The 13,980-nt window shown below is 30.2% G+C and overlaps 1 protein-coding gene and 1 non-coding gene across 8 annotated transcripts in view; one reads left to right on the forward strand and one right to left on the reverse strand.

Annotated features, from left to right (window-relative positions):
* Positions 1–13,980, reverse strand: part of LOC145265262 (kelch-like protein 5) — an 879,607-nt gene that overhangs the window by 255,652 nt on the left and 609,975 nt on the right. The gene's annotated exons all lie outside the window — the stretch shown is intronic.
* Positions 5,012–5,084, forward strand: Trnah-aug (transfer RNA histidin (anticodon AUG)). Its single transcript has one exon. It is a non-coding gene; the product is annotated as a tRNA-His (tRNA).

The raw sequence follows: 13,980 nt of genomic DNA on the forward strand, positions 1-13,980 counted from the left end.
TCTGTATAAAGTGAAACATGATAACTGTCATGTTAATTGCCACTCTCAGATCTTGGTCAAAGGAATTGAGTGAAAGTAATTGCAAATAAATTATTTGCAAACAGAATTAAATGTTTGATCATTTCTTATAACAATTAACATTAAACTAAATTCTCATTTATAATAAAGATGTCTATATTATAAATGAGATGGCTTTAAGAAATTAGGCACCGCCAAAACTGGGGGGGGGGCAGGTCAGTACTTTTTGACGGACCGTCTTTTTAAAAATCTACCAAAAATCAGGTAATTATCCGATCAATACGAAATTTTCAGCGATTATTAAGAGAAGAATGAACTTTATAACAGTGTACTTATTTTTCATAAACGATATATATATATATATATATATATATATATATATATATATATATATTTATATATATTGCTTACAACCCCCCCTTGTTTTGAGGGGGTACAAATATGCTTAAAATAATCATCTGAAACTGAACACAACATATTGTGTTGTTGTAAGGGACAGAATTATAGATTAAAAAAAAAAAATTGTTTGCATACCTTATTTTGACGTCTGAATATCAGAACTTCGATTGTGTTTAATTATCCTGCTTTTGAGTTTTGAAGTGTGAAATTCGGTGAATATGTTAAGTAAAATAATTAATTTAAGTTAAGCAAAACAAAAAAAAATTTTTTTTAATATTTATACGAAAAAAGCCATTTTAAAATCTTTGATAAATAAATTAACAATTTTTTTTTAGCGAGCCGAATAATGCATGACCATTATTAAACAGGGCATGCTTTGAAGAATCGATACAAAAAAAAAAAATAATTCGATAAATATTGTGCCCTTTGTGTTAAAAATAGCATCATTTTTTCGATCCCGTTTGAAAACGTTTGCCGCCTTTCGACTACGGTGGACCAAACGTGCTGAAATAATTTTTTTTTTATTCTGCTTTAAATTGCCCCCCCCCCCATTTTGGGGAGCCTGGCCCCCACACACATACACATTAAAAACCAAACTCATACAAATGGTCACCCATCTGGTACTGGCCAGCCTCAGCTTAATAATACATTGAAATTTTCGTCACTGAAAAATAAGTTTTTTTTGGCCTGTTTGGTCTTCCATACTTTGCTTTTTATCAAATGCAAACGTAAACAGTGTCGATCTAGACTCTAGATCGACGCGAAGTAACTGGTTGCCTATATGAATAAGTGGAATTATTTGAAATCTAGGTACTTATATTATAATATTTTTGCATATTCTCATAGAAAATCATCCTAAATCTTAGTTAGACAACAAATAAATAAATTAATTATTTCAGAAACCTTTTTTTAAAATAATTATGTACGTTTTTTGTGCAAGATTAAAAAATGTCAATTGTTAACTTTTTGGAAAAATTTAATATTTAAAATTTAATTAAAAATAGTAGAAAAAGTTTTACATTATTCTGTTTTCTATATGATAAAATTCAGGATTTTATCTTTCTGGGAAAAAAATGTTACTCAGAAATAATGGACTTTAATAAATGTAATTTCGTTTTAAACAACAACAACAACTTGATTTTTCGGCCATTTTTGGCGGTGCCTATAAGAAATCAACTTACAATTACAAAGTAATCCATCTTTGACTAGGTCTTTATCCCTCTTGCCCTCACGTCTATTTTTATCACTCTCTTCCATGTTTTCGTTCGTCTTACCTCTATGAACTGAATCTGCTACCTCAACTGTTTTACATCTGCTAACCCCAAAACTCTCATCCATTCTTTCAACAAGACCATACCATCAAAGTTTCCCGTCATGCACACATTCCCCTAAACTATTCAGGTTTAATCTTCCTCTGAGATCATCAGATCTACCCCCCCCCCACTGTTTTACACTTCAAATGATTTTGGTCCTTACAAAGATTCCCAAATCTTAACTACGTAGCTATCTGAACGCGCGGTGTACGAAGCAACAGTTTTGTTTTTGCAAACAATTTATTGCATATTCGTTTCTTGGTTGCCTGGAGGAGGGCAATGTATTTAATTAAATTTTTGTTCCAGTTTTTTTTTTTTTTTAGGAGTGGGGCTGTAGAAAGGTTGATAAATTGAAACTACACATATTTATGAAATTTAAGAAGAAAAAAGCAAATAATTAGATGTTTCTGAAATAAAAGGTGAGAGATGTACTTTATCCAAAAAGGGATTGAAATAAAGATTCCGCAAAAGTAAACTGGCATCTGTAACCGGCTTTTTCATTTGTATTGGCCAATTTATCATCTGCATATCTTATCAAAGTTCCGAATTTGCCATTAAAATTTGTGAATCTCAGTATTTTTTCTTGGGGATCTATTCTGCACAAGTACTCAATGTTTTCTCATCTATCATTAATGACTTTGCCACCAGATGGATTCAAGTTAAGTCCCGATAAAGAGAGTAAAGAAGGAATTAGAAACAGACTAGTCTCCGTTGATTTGTGAATCATATTGAATTTCTTCTCTAGCTTCTGGCATTCTACCTTGATTGTCTTAATTATTCATTTTTTATTGATAAAGCATGCACAAAGTTAACGTGATTCAAGTCTCTTGAGATGCTTTACATGATAGAAATTATCACATTTAGTCAATACTAAAATGCATTAATAGTAATAGAGGTCAGATTTATCTCCCCTTAATCCTTTCGATTTGATAGGGATCAGAATTATTTGTCCCTCTTTCCTTTCGCAGTTAATTTTTGTAAAGGTTGCTATATAACCGCCCGTATGTAAATAAAGCAAGACACCTTATGCGTATATTATAACACATGTTTATGTTCATTTTTTTTATACTTATCCTCCAGCCTGAAATATCAAGTTACCCACAAAACGTTGTATTGTTTGATTTATCACTGAATTAATAAATATCCAACATTACTCATCCAGAAATTACCTGTTCGTTTCTCGTTTTAAGCTCAACATTTTTTTTACATCTTCTAAAGTATATTATTTGTATTTCTCGTACTAATGTTCTCATCTTAGTTTTTATTCTCTCGTTTCAGCAATCTGATTGTCTTCAAGTCCAACGTAAACAAGTTCTTGATGAACCGTTCCACTTAACAAATTTAAAGAATTTCCATTACTAACGATTACTATATTGTCCAATTGACTACTGTACACTCTTAACCCTTATCCTCGAGTGGTCTATGGGCCTTGATAAGTGGTGATGCCTATGTAAAAAAACAAAAAAAACAACCTCTGACTTTCTCCAGGTGTATCTCGATAATAGCTCTTATTGGTGAATAGTGGAAAGAATGGTTTTGTTCTTTTTTTTTCCAACAAATTTTAGTCATTAGAATTCAAAATGTGTGATGTTCTTATGAAATGGAAATAGAATAATACCAAAAATGAAAACAGTAGTCCGAACATATTGCATATTAGCATATTATCAATCCTCATCTCTAAAAATTCAGAAACACCCTCCTAGACTGGTACAAGGCTATTTAATATCTATTTTAACTGCCTCTATATGTTGTCTTTTTAGGTGCCTCTAGAGAACATTCAGATGTCTTACAAATGTTTATTTTAATCTCCCCTAAAGCATCTGACACTCAGATCAGTCCAGTCTGGCACAAGACTATTCCATACGTTCCAGATTACTAATTTATGTCTTAATGACGTCTCTAAATGTTGACTCCTTAGATGTCGCTAGATGTATTCCCGACGTCTATTTCAATTTCATCTAAAGAATCTGACATTCAGAACAGTCCAGTCTGGCACAATGCTATTCAATATTTTACAGATATCCATTTCAATTGCTACATGAACAAATGAAAAGTTTTCGTTCATAGTGCAGCTTTTTTGTCTAATCCTTATCTTGCTTCTAAACACACGTGATTTTTTTGTTCAATAAAAACTTTGCCGTCATACAATTGATATAGTCCCACTCATTTAATCATTCATGCAAGACACAATTAAGCCTCTCTTTAAATATATCGATTTTAATATCAATAAATCCATTGTTATCTTTTACTTGTTTATATATCTGTAAATGCAACAATCCTCGACCTAGTATTTATGATCGTTTAAAATCAATCTTAAAAGCTGATTGCGAACATACGTTGCATGGAGAAAAATGGTATAAGACTGATATGATGGATGCGTAATGTGAATGTTAAAAACATGCTTAGATCTGATGACCTCAGAGGAAGATTAAATCTAGAGAAGTATAGGTAGATGTGTGCAGAACAGGGGACTTTTTTGGTATGACCACATTGAAAGAATGGATGAGAGTTGGTGGGTTAGTAGATGCAGAACAGTTGAGATAGCAAGTTTAGTTCAGAGAGGAAGGCTGCGGAAGCGATAAGAATTGCCAAGATAAATATGAATAAAGATCTGACTATGGATAGGTTAGTTTGGAAGTCTATTTCTAAAAGTTGTCGAACGCATGACAGTATGTACAACAAAATTATTATTATTATTATTATTATTATTATTATTATTATTATTATTATTATTATTATTATAATTGCTTTGAGATGTTTCTGGTTTATCTGTTTTAGGGCAAATGAAACCATTTTGAGGTATCTAATTCTGAAACACTGAAAACAGTTCATTACATACGTATAACGCCATCTTTACTGTTTATGAGTATCCTGTACAAATTTCACAACCCATGATATTATTGTGAAAAGGTCTAATACAAAACTAGGTACTTATCCAGAAGCTGACCCAAGGTCACGTCGGTATTCCAGCAGTTTATCTATACTATTAATAAAATTCTAAATGTTTATTTATTTATTTATGTGGGTGTGTGTATATATACTAATAAAACTTTCGAACGGACGCATCGAATTGAAAAATTCTTTTTTCCTTGAAAAGTGTGCGTCCCTAGATTGTCCTTATCTACATATGGTTTGTAACAAACAACGCCGAATCACACAAAGCCCCCGAAATAAGGGTTTGTGGGCCGTTCGTGCAATTGTTGAAAAAGTTACCTACCCATGTCAACGGAATTTAGCGCTGTCTGTATACAGTTGCGGTAACATCTTTTGACATATGGACAGGACTTGTAGCACAATGGATAATGCATCTTACTATGGATCAGAAGGTTCCAGGTTCGAATCCTGGCAAGTTCGTAATAATTTTAACCATCATTTTATCTAACGTTTCCTCATTATCCTTACCTTTAGTGAGGGTATTTTTGTTTTTTCAGTGAACAGAAAATAGATTAATAAGAACACAGTTAAACTTTCATTCTTAATTGCTGCCAATCTATGTAATACTATAATAGGTTCTAATTATGGTAAAATAAACAAAATAGTGAATAATAATAGGATTGAATCAGGTGAACTAAATTTGGTGAGAAAGTGTAACTGAAGAATACCTAACGAATGTTTACTGGAAGGAAATTACTTAATTTCTGAAATTGTATGCAAATGTGAAGTTAAGGTGGATAATAGTAAAAAGATATATCTAGGGGGAACTGTTTTTTTTTTAAGGACAGATACCGAAACCATGTTGCATCATTTAAAATTGAACCAGAGAATGAACCAAATCGGGATGAGGATAATGATAGAAATAAGGATAGAACAAAAATAATTATTAGAAATAGGAAGAGGAATACAACTGCATTAGGGGGTTATGTTAGAGAACTACGTAAGAATAGAAAATAATTTGAATTAAAATGGTCAATAGTAGATAAAGCTAGAAAGTACAAACCGAGTAAATCAAAGCGATTTAATCTATGTTTACTTGTGGCATACCACAGTGAATTCTAAAGAGGAAATTTTGCACAAAAAGTAAGATTTTATACAAAGCTGTCTTCACAGAAATAAATTCCTGCTATCACGCCTTAAATCTGATTAAAATAAATTTGAAAAGGAAAAATTTACTGAATATGTTGAAGGTAAAATATAAATGTCGAAAGGGAATTTTAAATTTAATACTAAGATTTTAAAATGGTGCAATAAATAAATAAATTAGTAGATCATCAACTAACAGTTAGAAACTAAAATAGTTATAACCTAAATAGAAGTAGTTTTGTTTTTAATAATCGTTATGGGTAATAAAATTACATCTGAGTAATTTCAATAACACAGGAATGGAAAAAAATCTAACATTAAGTAACTGCAAGATATTAAGACAAACAGACTAGGATGGAGTAAAATAAATGTAATCAAAATATAAAGTTAAAGAAAACTAAATGAGAAATTAAATTGAGATTGTTATAAAAGATAATGTTAGAATTATGAGTTTAAAAGTAAACGGAGGTGATTAATCTATATATCTATAAAAGTGAAAGTGTCTGTCTGTGTGTGTGTCTGTGTGGTACATTTCCCTACGCAATAACTCTGTCAATTTTAAGTCTACAGACTCGAAATTTGATATACAGGGTACTAAGATTTGGGAAAATCGATGCGATCGGTTTTCGGCCAGAAATTTGGCGATTAAGGGGTCAAAGTTCAACGATTTGACGTTTGAGAACTCTACCAAACTCCTCCGACAATTTTCGGTCTAAACACTTGAAATTTTAGATATAGGTTTCTTGGACATGGATCTAACTTAATAACTTAATTTGAGCCCAAAACAATAAATGTTAAGGGGTCATAATAGGGGTCAAATTTTAAAAAAATTGACCACTTTTTTTTTGCTCAACATACATCTCCAAATACCCGGGCAACGCCGGGCACCCATGCTAGTAAATACTAAAATCAAAATATTAAAATATGAATGCTTAAAATTTCGAGAAATTGATAAATTGATAAACATTTAATAAACAGAGTTATATCCCTTAGAACGTAACTATTTTACGAATGATAATGAAGGGGAAGATAAAAGAATTAAAATAAAATACTTAGATAATGATAAGAATTAAAAAGTTAAATTTAAAATATAAATTATTGGCATAACAAGTATGGGATGAAGATGAATTTTAATTAATACTGTTCAAATTAACCTTTTAATTGCAGTTCCTTCTTAAGAAATAAATGTGAAGCAAAATGAATTATGAGATCGTAAAATGTAAACAAAGTTGATACGAAACTATCGTAAATTGAGGAGGATATAGTCGGAACATCTTGGTAGAAACTAGAATTTGATGGTGTAGTTTAGTATTAAGGAAATAAATCAAATAAATAATTTAGAGAAGAAAAATAATTACTAAAATAAAATAAAAAAACACACAGAAAAATTAATATTAAAATAGGTAATATCATTTAAAAAGTAGAAATATGAAAATGTGGCGGTTAATTCCAAGGCTATCAGAAAATAACAAACCCCCCAAAAAAGAAGAAAATATGAGAGTGGGATAGAGGTAGGTTCAGTTGCTTGTTATCTTAAAATAGAAAATCTGAATATACATATATATATATATATATATATATATATATATATATATATATATATATATATATAGTCTATTTTGTCGTCTGAAGAGTTGGTGTTTTGGAATATTTTTAAATGATATAATATTTAAAATTGTCTAAATGGTTACGAAACAATTGTAACGCATGTGAAAATACACGATATGGTGTTCTCATTTTATATTTTGTTGTTATGATTTTATTCCTTTAGCACACGCCAAGTGCATTCGTGGACGATAAAAAAATCAAACATCGTTTAACAACAACTTAACGGATTGTCCTACATGACAGTACCACCATGAGGCGTAAGAAAAAAAATTGATAAGGGCGAGTTTCTTCACCGAAATATATCGATAAACATTATTTTAAATTGTTTATTCTTTGCGTTGGATGGCTTCAAAACATATTTTTACATACGGGTTCTATTTGATATATGTATATTTAATAATTATTATAGTAAATAATTATATAAGATCCTTTAATAAACTCGTTTTTTATCGTTGAGCACTTTCAGTTGAAATAAAAAGTCGGCCAATTTAGCTCATATGCGCCGATCATCATATAATGACTCTGACATACGTTAAAAACATTTAAAAAATGTTTAAATTTCAACAGAATTTCTCGCGGTTTACGGTGGCCGAATGGATTAGGTCCTTGCTAAAGAAGCCGGATATAGTTTTTGTTGCTGGGTCCGAATCTATCGACTAGTGTTAATCGTGACACTCTGCACTGATGATTTTAAGGATGAAATACTAGTATCTGTAGGTATTTAATAATTATTATAGTAAATAATATATACATACATACATATATATATATATATATATATATATTTATATATATATATATATATATTTATATATGATAAAAGTCTACATTCAAGATTTCATTATGCTGACCATCTTACAATTTATTCTTTTAAGTAAGTTGACATTCATTACTCTTGACAGCAACTATATATATATATATATATATATATATATATATATATATATATATATATATATATATATATATATATATTTATATAGTTATGAAGAATAGGAGAGACTAAATAAAGTCCAGTAAAGGAAACCAATTATAGGCCCCTTTTCTTTGGACTGAAACCGACAGTACCGTTTTTTTCTGATCTCTCTCTCTCTCTCTCTCTCTCTCTCTCTCTCCCTCTCTCTCTATCTCACACACACACATATATATATATATATATATATATATATTATGCATATATTAGTTTTTGATTATTCTATTCAGTAAATAACCCTCTTTTTAGTACATTTGTATAGATCTTGACCTTATGTAAGAGGCCATGACAATATATTTATGAGTAAGTGTCTCTTGTTTTGTATACCAGGTGTCCCTTTTTGTGTGAATTATATATATGACATACATAAGTGATTGCGCTTTATATTTTTTATATTTTTTATATTTTTTTACAGCCAAGTCTAAAGGAAAAAACTGAATAAGTGCAAATAGAATATTTATGAATTGCAATTAACAAATGTCATGATAAAAAAGAAAAATGAAAGGTGGGAATCTTCAAAAGCTGAAAAAAAAATACCGTTTCACAAAAATAATTGTAAATGTGTGTGTGTGTGTGTGTGTGTATGTGTGTGTGTGTGTGCGTGTGTGTGTGCGTGCGTGCGTGTGTATACAAAAATATGAGAAGACAGATCCAGAGAAAGAGACAGACAGACAGAAAGACATAAAGTTAGTCATGCATGATTTGTGAATGGGATTTATAAAGTAGAGATGAATATAAAAGAAAGTCACTGAGTGCAAATATACCATCTTATATCAAAACACCGTGCAAGCGTTTACATTGCCATCATTATTCGAAATAATATATGTGAAATTTTATATATCTATATCAATAGAGTACATCGTTATTGCTTTAAGATGTGTACTGTAATGACCGAGAATGTCTTTACTCTCTCTCTCTCTCTCTCTCTCTCTCTCTCTCTCTCATATATTTCTATCTATCTATCTATCTATCTATCTATCTATCTATCTATCTATCTATCTCTTGAATACCTTTAACTTTATATATATATATATATATATATATATATATATATATATATATATATATATATATATATAGTCTTTGAAGTTTTTTAACATTTGAAACTACACAAAAAATTACTTTTTATCATTCGTTAAAAAAAAACAAAAAAAAAAATCTAGTCAGTAAGTCATTTAATCACCTGCAATCACTGCATCAACTCTCTCGAATTTACTATAATACCAATTTTTTTTATTTTTCAAGGGATCATCAGTTGTTTACCATGAAACACTGTTTCGGGGATTTAAAAACAAAACAGTATATTACTTCATGGCTCCCCAGCAGTGTTGATCAAACACCACCACCCTTAATCTTAGGAAGAAGACATGTTACAAAATTTTTTTTATCCAATTTCCTATTCTTAATTGCAATTACTAACCTTTTCATAGTATAAAAATGAATTTCTTACCTGTGCGATTCATCTTACCTGTGCGATTCCCTATATATATAGTAATTTATAAAATATATATGGCGATTAAGCTACACTGAATATTCCGCGTTTCATCCACTCTAGGACTCCTCAGGCTTATGCGCATAAGCCTGAGGAGTCTTAGAGTGGATGAAACGCCGAATATTCAATGTAGCTTAATCGCCATATATATTTTATAAATTACTAACTAGCTCTACCTACGTATTGAGCACTTTTGAAGTAAATACTTAAAGTTTACGCATAAATCTATACTTTCGTATATTAATTTTATGTGAGCAAATTAAGTATATATATATATATATATATATAGTTTTTGAGGATTCCCACCTGTTAGCGGTAAGGGGTTAGGCTTCTTACCGTGGGGTCCCGATTTCAAATCTCGCTAGATTCAGCCACTCTGATGAGTCGTAGACGACGAAACACGTGTAAGTGGATAATTATATATATAAAAACCAACAACAATATATATGCCGCTCCCCATATAGGGGTACCAAATAGGTTAAAGGAAAAATTATTCCCAACTCGTATTTAGGTAAAGAAATGCACTTTCGTAAATAATTGAATTAATTCAAAAACGTATTGCAAAAACAAAAACAAATAACATCTAAGTAAATCGCGATATATCCAAACAGTTGTGCGAGATAGACGAGCGTTAAGGGGTAAGGCTCCTTACCGTGGGGTCCCGATTTCGAACCTCGCTAGATTCAGCAACTCTGATGTGTCCTAGACGACAAAACACGTGTCAGTGGATAATTATATTTAAAAAAAAAATAACTCAGGGATATATTGGCTCTAGGATAGGTTTTCTTCAGGTTACGATGTGGATTTCGATGTTTTCGCCCCCTGGTTACGGTATTTACCCTGCCTTACTGTGTTATTTATAATGCTATTTGATTATATACATGTCTATTATATACTGTATTTTGTTACTGATTTTTAATGCCGTATCCCAGGGTTCTAATATATATATATATATAAATGTGATTTCTAGGGTAAATCCGCGGCTGGGGGAGGTGCTAGTCCAGCCGTAATAATGAATTTTCATACAACGAAACAGTATATAATATATATATATAATATATATATATATATATATATATGATATATAATATATATATATGATATATAATATATATAATATATATATATATGATATATAATATATATATATGATATATAATATATATAATATATATATATGATATATAATATATACATATGTATATAATATATAATATACATATATGATATATAATATATATGATATATATATAATATATATAATATATATAATATATACATATGTATATAATATATAATATACATATATGATATATTATATATATAATATATATATATAATATACATATATGATATATTATATATATAATATATATATATATATCATATACATATATGATATATATATAATATATATATATATATATATATATATATAATTAATATATATATAATATATATAATATATATAATATTTATATAATTAATATATATAATATATATAATATATATAATATTTATATAATTAATAGATATATATATAATATATATATAATATATATATATACATAATATATATATAATATATATATATACATAATATATATATAATATATATAATATATATATATAATATATATATAAATATATTTTTTTTACATAGGCATCACCACATTATCCAAGCTAAGAGGCCACTCGAGGATAAGGGTTAAAGAGTGTACAGTGGAAATTGGGCAATATAGTATAATTAGTAATGAAAATTTGTTAAATTTGATAACTTATATGGAACGGCTCATGAAGAACTTATTTACGTTAGACTTGAAGACAACCATATTGTAGTCAGCCGGAAAGCAGGAAAACGGAAGACAATTCCACGGGCGTGCAGTTCTAAGAAAGAAGCTCTGTTCATGGAATCTACGTTTAGGTTTAGGTACAGATAAAGAGTGGGGGGAATTATTGATAGTGTTTACTGCTAGACGAGTGTTTCTTGTGAAAGCTTGGCGAGGGGGGACCATAGATTGAAGCTCAGTCGAACACTTTCCATGAAAATAACGATACATCAGAGACAAACTCGCAACATCTCTTCTGTGAGATAGAGGTTGCAAGGAAGAGAAAAGGACATCTCATACGAGGCTACGTAGTCTATTCTGAACTCTATCAAGGCAGGACAAACCCTTTCTAGCAGCTCCTGCCCAGATGTGGCAACAGTATTCCATCCTTGGACGTACCTATATATATTTAATTATTATAGCAAAAAAATAATTATGACAGCCCCTTTAAGAAATTCATTTCTTATCGTTGAGCACTTTCAGTTGATTTAAAGTCGGTCAATTTAGCTCTTATGCATAGATCATCCTATAACGATTAGATCACTCTCTGACGGACGTAAATGAACATTTAAAAAATGAAAATGTTTAAATTCAACGCTATTTCACGCGGTTAATGGTAGCCGAATGGATACGGTCTCCGCTAATCGAGCCAGAGATATCTCGTGTTGCGGGGTTCGAATCGTTCGGCTGGTGTTAATCGTGACACCCTGCACTGAAGAATCCTGAAAGGATGAAACACTAGTGTCTGTAGGTATTTAATTATTATAGCAAAAAAAAATATATATATATATATATATATATATATAATATATATATATAGTCTAAGAAAGTTATTTAAAAGTGTAATAAAGTAAGTGCCGTTTACATTCCTAGGGAATTTCCACATATCGCAAATTTTGCACTTACAGCTAAAAATTCACGATTACAAAAGGGAATTCAACTATATGACAGTGAACAAAAAAAAAAAAAACATGAACTTAAATTGTTAAACAGAAAAAAGAGGCAATCACTTGTTTAGCATGTATAAATGAGATATATTGTTTACCCATTTGTATGTACATGATGTAATCCTAAACTAATTTACAAATTATTACGAATTGGATTGTGGAACACAGCTTCTATGGTTAAGTGATCCTAAGTAAGCGTTTTAATTTGATTTGTGCAAAGGGGAGGGAAGGGACAGAAGACTTTTCGTAAAAATTCGGATAACTCTGGTTTATACGTGAGACTTTCAAACTGTCCAGTTAACATTTCAACGGACTACTGCTTACGAGAGATTTGATATCTCTTAGGAAAAAAAAACTTATTCAAAAAAAAAAAGAGTCGTTTGACAAGGATGTAGTAGGTCGAAAGCTTGTTTGTTAATTGTTTTCTGAGGCAAATAAATGTTTCGGGGCGGGGGTGGGGGTTATTCCATTTCTCCATGCCTCCTGTTTTGCACACATCTCCCTATACTGTCAGGATTTAATCTTCTTTTGAGATCCACATTCAAATTACACAAATTATTTCCGTCCATGCAACACATGTCTTCAACCCTCAATGGCTAGGTTTCGCTTCCATGCATCACACACGTACCGATAAATCTTTTTGTTGGTTTACAATGGCAAACGAGTGGTTGATGAAGCTTACGTGTACGCTTTCCCGTTTTCTTTACACGTCCTTCAAATCAAATTCGTAAATTCTTTTTCTGATCATAGATTTAATTATTTTGACATCAAAGGTGACAAAAGCTCTTTATAGGTCCCACGATGAAAGTATGTTCAGTTGAACTTGCCAAACCGTCCCGACTTAGACATATTGGCATAAACTGTTTTAAATGCTTCTAAATTGCAAATTATTTTTTTCCACGGGAGAATGCACGCTTTCTGTTTGGAGATATTCTAGAAATCTCTTGTACACTGCGTGCATATGCGGCCTTCTTTGTGAAGACACCAAAAATCCTTTTTATTCTCGTCTCAGTGATACTATTCACTTCAGCAATCAAGTATAAACAAACTAAATGTGTGAGGTTTTAATGAAACAGACTCCTCCAAAACCCTTTGCAATGATGTTCTAATCCACTGCGTCTCATACAACACATATGATTCTAATCTAAGACATCTTAAGACGTGAGGTGTGTGGAGTTTTCATTACAAGAAATTGCATTTCTATTAATAGATTATTCCAAATAATTGTTAAAATGTCATTTTATTTAGTTTTATCTTATTACTAAATAACAATATACGATTTCTCGATTCATCTATTAAGCTCGAATTATAATTTTTAAATACCAAAAATTGATTTTGCAAAGCCCATTAAAATGAAAATAAATAAATAAAAATATAAATT

The sequence above is a fragment of the Euprymna scolopes genome, chromosome 1, assembly GCF_053919585.1.
Source record: "Euprymna scolopes isolate OS-2025 chromosome 1, ASM5391958v1, whole genome shotgun sequence".
NCBI lineage: Eukaryota > Metazoa > Mollusca > Cephalopoda > Sepiida > Sepiolidae > Euprymna > Euprymna scolopes.